Here is an 8,892-nt window from a genome sequence, read left to right on the forward strand (position 1 = left end):
AACACGTGAAGATTTAACTACTGACTTACATAACATTGAATCAAAATGTCAAAAAGTCTGTAATGACGTAAAAACACAGATTTGTGAGCGTTTTCAACCTATTTTTTCGCGGCATGAAAATGCATTACAGAATCACGAAGCAGCCGTAAAAGAACTGCAAACTATTGTTCATGAAAATCATGAGACCTTGCAAGCTAAAATTGACTCAGTTGCATCTACCGATTCGGTTACGCAACTTACAAAAACTCAAGAAAACTTAAAGGACACAGTAGATACTCTGAAAATTGGTTCAGAAAGACACGTGGAGGAAATTAGTTCATTATCAGAGAAAGTAGTTGAACTTTCGGATCAGCTAAATAATTTATCTACGAAGGTAGATGACAATCAGAATGACACAAAACCGGTAGTCTGTAATGGCACAGAAGAGTGTGAACAAATTAGGAAATTCATACAAAATCAGAATCAAATTAATGCGCAACACCAAAGAGAAATCCGGGAAGTACCAGATCAGCTGACACAGATAATACAAGAATTACGTATTTCAGAGGAAAATCGCGCTCCAATACGGGAAGAGGGACATAGAAAAACCGAACAGCCACAAAATAATAACACGGGGTACTTTGGTAAAATTGAAAGACATTGGTAAGGTGCACCCAATTTTGAGATGAAACCGCCGAAACGACGTAACAATGACCGACATGCGACTCGCCGACACGATGATTTTGACTATAAGCTGTTCAATACTACACGTAAATTCAAAACATTTAAGAATTCTGGCAACGACATTCATCCACAAGCGTGGCTTCATCAATTCTCTCATTGTTTTCCTCCCAACTGGTCATTAGAGCACAGATTAGAATTTATGTGTGGCTATTTAGAGAATGAGCCAGCTGTAAGAATGCGATCGGTCATTCACGATTGCCACAGTGAAGGAGAATTTTATCATGCATTCCTTTCAGCATATTAGTCTCAGGCTACACAAGACTGAGTAAAACATAGCATCATAATGATGAAACACTTCGAACAATCTGAATTTTTCAGTCTTGTGAAATATTTTGAAGACATGTTGCACAAGAATCAGTATCTGTCAAGCCCATACAGCCCCTCAGAACTCATCCGCATTTGCTTAATCAAATTACCTGAACATTTACGGCATATTATTTTGGTAGGACGTTGCAAAGACGACATTGAAGCTTTTCAGGGATTCTTACAAGAATTAGAAATTGACACTGACAATCGCGGAACGCGAAAACAGGAACACAACAATTGCAGCTCACATTCGTCACAATTCCGCGATGAAAGAAATAATAACTGGACACGACAAGGCTATTCATACAACTTAAATCATGACCAAAACAGACACCTTCCGTATGACAACCGTTGGCAGAATAATAGTTACAGAGAAAGATCACTTTTCCATAGTAATGAATGTGACAGAGACAACCATAGAAACAGACAATATGGGAACCAAAATAATTATTATCAAGGGAGACAGAATAACTTCAGACGAAACGGTCCACCACGCAGTTACGATTCAGGGAGAAATTCGCCACCACATGAAATGAAATGTTGTGTGGCTAGGACCTCCCGTCGGATAGACCTCCACCACATGACCGACAAACAAGAAACTATGTAAACTACCGACAAAGCGACAGACCTGAATCCCATCAGAACTGGCAAGCTTCAAACAGGGCAGGGCCTTTTCGTCAAGGTGAATTTGTATAAGTTAGGTCTCCTAATCCCAATAACGACATGCACCAACAAAGAGACAGACAATGGCTCGCACCCTAGGCAGCCACGTGCGCCGGCTGGCTCAGAGGAAAATAACATACACGCTAACCTTGAGAAAACCTTTAGCATTCCTTACTGACGTATACAACATGATAATCGCTTTCATGTTTAAACTCTGTCCACTAGGAAGAGTAAAGGATTACACCTCATTTCACATGTAAAACCGTTTATTGAAAGATAATCTGCTTTTTATCTTAGTCTTTGCTATAACATTTTTCGCTTTACATTTCTAGTATGCTTTGTCAGACTTAGAATCTGTTAACATGCAACAATGCTTGAACTTAAATATCCAGTCAATAACCAAGAGAACTTATTTAAACAGAAATTACAAATGCATTGTTGTAGTGAACAGATGTCACAGTGTTATTGTGAGTGTACATTCTTGCTTGTCAGTGGCACGATTACGTAACGGCCACAAGGCTCACATACTTAGAACATGTACCGGTTCTGCTAATGAGATTTTAATGCAACATTTTGGTTTACTTGAAGATAAATTCTGGATTTAAAGTACTTTCTGAGAGATACCAGATGACACAGTGGTTAGTTTATGTGACAGCTACACGATTTTATCACGACGCTACTAATGAGTGACAATTTACAATGTTGCTTTTGCGGTGTTTCTGTTTTATGTCTGCACAGTTTTATGTATTATTCTGGAAAGTAAAACATGTTTTAGTAGTAACTTTTGTGGTATAGCTGCAATGAGATAGCCTTTTTCGTGGCACAACAATACGTTACATTACAGTACTTTCTTGATCACGGTAAGGTACGTAATAACTACGATATATATACGCAAAGCATTTCACTTTCGTTTATCATGAGGTAAGTACATTGACTTCTGCAGAACTTACCTTTCGGAGGACGATAACTACGACACTTCCACAGAGATTATCTGATCATTTAACTGACAGACAAACGTTTTTTTACTACATCAGTGACATATGTTTACGCAATTACACAATTGGATAATTTCATACTTATGAAATTGTAATTTGTCTGTACTTTGTGAAATGTTCATATTTTTTCGGAACCATTGTGATACTATGAGAACTGTGAATGATGTATTTGGTATGGGATCATGATTTTTAAAGTACGTTTGAGGTAGATGACACTATTGAAATGAGCAGAGAATTTTTTTTAGGTTTGGAAATTATTGAAGGAAGCTACGACGATTTTCAGATTCGGCTGAGGTTTTATGATGTTATGATGACGATGTGTATTACGCTATTGCGGTATGTTTATGATCAATAAGCTGATGCTATATGAGTTATTTGATTATGCTACATATCTGTTATGATGAAATATTGAAGAAGTATCGACGAATAAGGTAAGGAATAATGAGTAGTGGTTAGGGACTGTGGTTTGTGAAAAAGGTTGTTGGAAACCAAGAATCGTACTTTAAGAGTTATGAAATGTATGTATATGCGTGAATGTGTTACAATGCAGAAGAAAATTTTTGGGACACTGTTATATCAATTGGATTTTGTTTCTACAGATTTGTAACGCAAATTCTTGACCTGTGAAATTTTTATATGAGACTGCCACTGTAGCGGAAACTGCTGTCGTAAATATTTCAGTAAGAAAGGTAAGTGACCTTGATGTAATGCGTTTTGGGCGCCCAGCTGAGAGGTAGTCGTCTGAGAAAAGAAAGCCATAAGGTGGAGAAAAAAAAGAGGGCATTATCCTCGCTATTGACATTCCTTTGTAGAAAGCATTGCAAATACGACACGTTCATTACTTGGAAATACACTTACATCTGAACTCCTGATTATGACAAGCGTCTTTCTACGAGAATTGAGAGAATTTCTACTAACTTGTGAAATGCCACATAACTATTGAATGATATTTTTATGCTTTGCTTTTCATAGTTGCTTGTTTCATTCGATATCTGGTTTCCAGCTGTGTTGCAGCATTGGTTTTATAAAATAATATTAAATGTGTTTGCTAATGTGAACAATTTCTGTCAACATATCTATTAAATAATAATTTTATGACCCATGTTCTTCGAAAATGGAGCACTTGGAAAGGAAAGAACAATAAGAAGGAACAAATAACAGTAACTGAATACATAATTTGACACCAGTTCATCAAATTAAGTAACTTGTAAGTTACATTTCACTGCACACGTTTCTGTTGGTCATAGTATATGGACAATATGTGAGAAGTAGGGACTGATAGTGTTTGCACGTGTGTTGACAATTCAGCAAGGGACTGGTTAACAGCATTGCTGGTTCTAAGGACATTGCGAAAAAAAAAAAAAAAATTGTGTGTGCACAAGTGGTGGTTCATGGACTTGCTATATTTCCACAAGACTCTTTGATGGTGATTGAGCACCTGCACAGTCGCAACAGATGGCTGCTGGCCATTTCTACGAGGACTACAGTGGGTTTGCATCTTTGATGGCCCACCACTACCATTATTTCTACAAGGACTGCAGTGGGTCTACACCTTTGTTGAACCACCAATACCATTATTTCTACAAGGACTACAGTGGGTGTGCACCTCTGGTGGCCCACCAATCCCGTAATCTCTACCAGGACTACAGTTGGTCTGCTCTGTGACGGCTTACCTACCAATATTCTTCAAAACTTCGACTGACCCTACGGTGGGTTTGCTGTGTTGTGGCCCATCGCCTGTCAGCACTGTCTTTCCGTTGGAAAGACAACACTACTTCTTCAAGACTGCATGGAAATCCGCTACTTCCCTGTGCACTTTCTTTTGCTGCTCAGACTTTGAGAAAAAAAACACTGCAATTTTACTTTGATGAATGATCAGGACTGTCTTTATGGACTGTGAGAAAATTTTAGCTTTTGACCAACATTGCGTCAATAAGTGTGTGCATTTGAATTCTTTGTTATTGTAATCATAATTATGAAAAAGATTTTTGAAATCTGCATTGGCCAGTGCTCAAAACAATTTTTAAAATTTTTTGTGGGGAGCATGGGGGCTTTGTAAGTAAGCTGTTTATGTTTTTTATATTGGTAACGACACGTAGCGCTCTGTATGAAAAACACTGGCTGTGCTGTGTGCAGTCAGTGGCTGGTTGGCATTGTTGTAATACTCGCCATTGTAGTGTTGGGCAGCTGCATGTTAACAGCGCGTAGCGTTGCGCAGTTGGAGGTGAGCCGCCAGCAGTGGTGGATGTGGGGAGAGAGATGGCAGAGTTTTGAAATTTGTAAGAATGTATGTCATGAACTGCTATATATATTATGACTATTAAGGTGAATACATTGTTTGTTCTCTATTAAAATCTTTCATTTGCTAACTATCCCTATCAGAAGTTAGTGCCTTTGGTAGTTTGAATCTTTTATTTAGCTGGCAGTTGTGGCACTCGCTGTATTGCAGTAGTTTGAGTAACCAAGATTTTTGTGAGGTATGCGATTTGTGAAACGTATAGGTTAATGTTAGTCAGGGCCATTTTTTTGTAGGGATTTTTGTAAGTCAGATTGCATACCGCTAAAAATATTGTGTGTCAGTTTAAGCACAGTCATGTACAATTGTTCTAAGGGGGCGTATCAACTAGTAAATTCAGTCTCTGCTACTACCAAACGAACTATACAAAATAATGGTACGAAACTGGGAAAATTCATGTAAGATTGTCAAAAGTAGCCAGAACCAACTTCCTCTACAAATGCGGAAAAAATACCGTTGGTGGAATGTAGATAGTGAACAAGAAGTAAAATCTCTACACAAGACATTCAAAACATGGAATATTAACAAATGAGAAAATTCTCACTACGTATTCCTAGGAACTAGAAAGAAGCTTCTAGAATGAGATTTTCACTCTGCAGCGGAGTGTGCGCTGATATGAAACTTCCTGGCAGATTAAAAGTGTGTGCCCGACCGAGACTCGAACTCGGGACCTTTGCCTTTCGTGGGCAAGTGCTGTACCAACTGAGCTACCGAAGCACGACTCACGACTGGTACTCACAGCTTTACTTCTCCCAGTATCTCGTCTCCTACCTTCCAAACTTTACAGAAGCTCTTCTGCGAACCTTGCAAAACTAGCACTCCTGAAAGAAAGGATATAGCGGAGTGAGTACCAGGCGTGAGTCGTGCTTCGGTAGCTCAGTTGGTAGAGCACTTGCCCGCGAAAGGCAAAGGTCCCGAGTTCGAGTCTCGGTCGGGCACACACTTTTAATCTGCCAGGAAGTTTCATATCAGCGCACACTCCGCTGCAGAGTGAAAATCTCATTCGGGAAACATCCCCCAGGCTGTGGCTAAGCCATGTCTCCACTATATCCTTTCTTTCAGGAGTGCTAGTTCTGAAAGGTTCGCAGAAGAGCTTCTGTAAAGTTTGGAAGGTAGGAGACGAGATACTGGCAGAAGTAAAGCTGTGAGTACCGGGTGTCAGTCTAACTGCACCATCGAAAGCCCTGGGCATGCGTCACTAATCATGGTGACAGTGGTGGAACACCATCACTTGGGGAATGAAGATCTTGACTCGTAATGAAGGTACAAACACCTACAAACAATACCCACAACTGAATACCGATGGAGCGGATGGACGTTAAGGCAAAACAGTCGTTACTAAGCAAGCTTTGCTGACCGGTCGACAAGTATTTAGGTATTTCGGTAACTGCTAATGCGAACACCATGAAAACTCCTAATCAAAACAAAAAAGAAAATATCTCATCAGAAATCACTTAAAGCACTATAGTCCCCAGTGTTTGCTACGACATTCACCTTACTCTCAAGAAAATTGATAATGCAACGCATACTGCCGGCACCTTCTAAAGTGCCGCAAAACAACGCCCACAATTGCCAGCGAGGAGCCTTGGACACCACCACCAGTGAAATAAAAGGCAATGTCAAGTGAAAAAAGGATTTTTTTCTGAGTCTGCATAAAGTGATGGTCGTGCGTCCGCATGTCCACTTTACATACAAAGGAAATACGCTGGACAGACAAAAACATGATTTGAGGGACCGAAATTCTGAAACATCAGTTGAGAAATTTCCTACATCTGGTGGACGTGACTTCGAACTGGAGTGCACCGTACATACATCTTCATCATCAGTGTTCTGCCAAAAGGCAGGTTTCACCATGGTAGTTCTCCAGACTGTCCGGTCTTCTGCCATCCTCTTCAGGTCTGCATAATTTCCTCTTCTCTTTATGTCGTCTATCATCTTGTATCTGCTTCTTCCTCTCAGTCTTCTACCATAAACCAATACTTCCAAAGCATCTGCTAGCAAGCACTCCATTCTCAATGAATACCCCAACCAGTTCTTTTTCCTTTCTCTTACAACCTTTAGCAGACATCTTCTCTCGCCAACCCTTTCCAATACCCTTTCATTACTCAATCTTTCCATCCAGCTTATTCTCTCCATTCTCCTCCACATCCACATCTCAAAAGCTTCTAACTCTTTTTCACCCTCTCGTCTCAGCATCCATGTTTCTGCCCCATATAGTGCCACACTCCAGACAAAACATTTTCTTCAGTGCCTCACTTCTAAAAGTGGCCCCCTTTACTCAGTAGAATTTGACTCGTGTGGAACTAAATTTCGTTTAACAGCGACGAACAAGGGTACATACTTTAAATCTACATACACATATACAGGGTGTTTCAAAAATGACCGGTATATTTGAAACGGTAATAAAAACTAAATGAGCAGCGATAGAAATACACCGTTTGTTGCAATATGCTTGGGACAACAGTACATTTTCAGGTGGACAAACTTTCGAAATTACAGTAGTTACAATTTTCAACAACAGATGGCGCTGCAAGTGATGTGAAAGATATAGAAGACAACGCAGTCTGTGGGTGCGCCATTCTGTACGTCGTCTTTCTGCTGTAAGCGTGTGCTGTTCACAACGTGCAAGTGTGCTGTGGACAACATGGTTTATTCCTTAGAACAGAGGATTTTTCTGGTGTTTGAATTCCACTGCCTAGAACATAGTGTTGTTGGTACAAGACGAAGTTTTCAACGGAGGTTTAATGTAGCCAAAGGACCAAAAAGCGATAGAATAAAGGATCTGTTTGAAAAATTTCAATGGACTGGGAACGTGCTGGAAAGGTAGGGCGACCGCGTACGGCAACCACAGAGGGCAATGCGCAGCTAGTGCAGCAGGTGATCCAACAGCGGCCTCGGGTTTCCGTTCGCCGAGTTGCAGCTGCGGTCCAAATGACGCCAACGTCCACGTATCGTCTCATGCGCCAGAGTTTACACCTCTATCCTTACAAAATTCAAATGCGGCAACCCCTCAGCGCCGCTACCATTGCTACACGAGAGACATTCGCTAACGATATAGTGCACAGGATTGATGACGGCGATATGCATGTGGGCAGCATTTGGTTTACTGACGAAGCTTATTTTTACCTGGACGGCTTCGTCAATAAACAGAACTGGCGCATATGGGGGACCAAAAAGCCCCATGTTGCAGTCCCATCGTCCCTGCAGCCTCAAAAAGTACTGGTCTGGGCCGCCATTTCTTCCAAAGGAATCATTGGCCTATTTTTCAGATCCGAAACGATTACTGCATCACGCTATCTGGACATTCTTCGTGAATTTGTGGCGGTACAAACTGCCTTAGACGACACTGTGAACACCTCGTGGTTTATGCAAGATGGTGCCCTGCCACATCGCACGGCCGACGTCTTTAATTTCCTGAATGAATATTTCGATGATCGTGTGAGTGCTTTGGGCTATCCGAAACATACAGGAGGCGGCGTGGATTGGCCTCCCTACTCGCCAGACATGAACCCCTGTGACTTCTTTCTGTGGGGACACTTGAAAGACCAGGTGTACCGCCAGAATCCAGAAACAATTGAACAGCTGAAGCAGGACATCTCATCAGCATGTGAAGCCATTCTGCCAGACACGTTGTCAAAGGTTTCGGGTAATTTCATTCAGAGACTACGCCATATTATTGCTACGCATGGTGGATATGTGGAAAATATCGTACTATAGAGTTTCCCAGACCGCAGCGCCATCTGTTGTTGACAATAGTAGTTACTGTAATTTCGAAAGTTTGTCTGCCTGAAAATGTACTGTTGTCCCAAGCATATTGCAACAAACGGTGTATTTCTATCGCTGCTCGTTTAGTTTGTATTGCCGTTTCAAATATACCGGTCATTTTTGAAACACCCTGTATATTCAGCA

Source organism: Schistocerca gregaria, chromosome 1 (assembly GCF_023897955.1).
Source record: "Schistocerca gregaria isolate iqSchGreg1 chromosome 1, iqSchGreg1.2, whole genome shotgun sequence".
In the NCBI taxonomy this organism is placed as follows: Eukaryota; Metazoa; Arthropoda; class Insecta; order Orthoptera; family Acrididae; genus Schistocerca; species Schistocerca gregaria.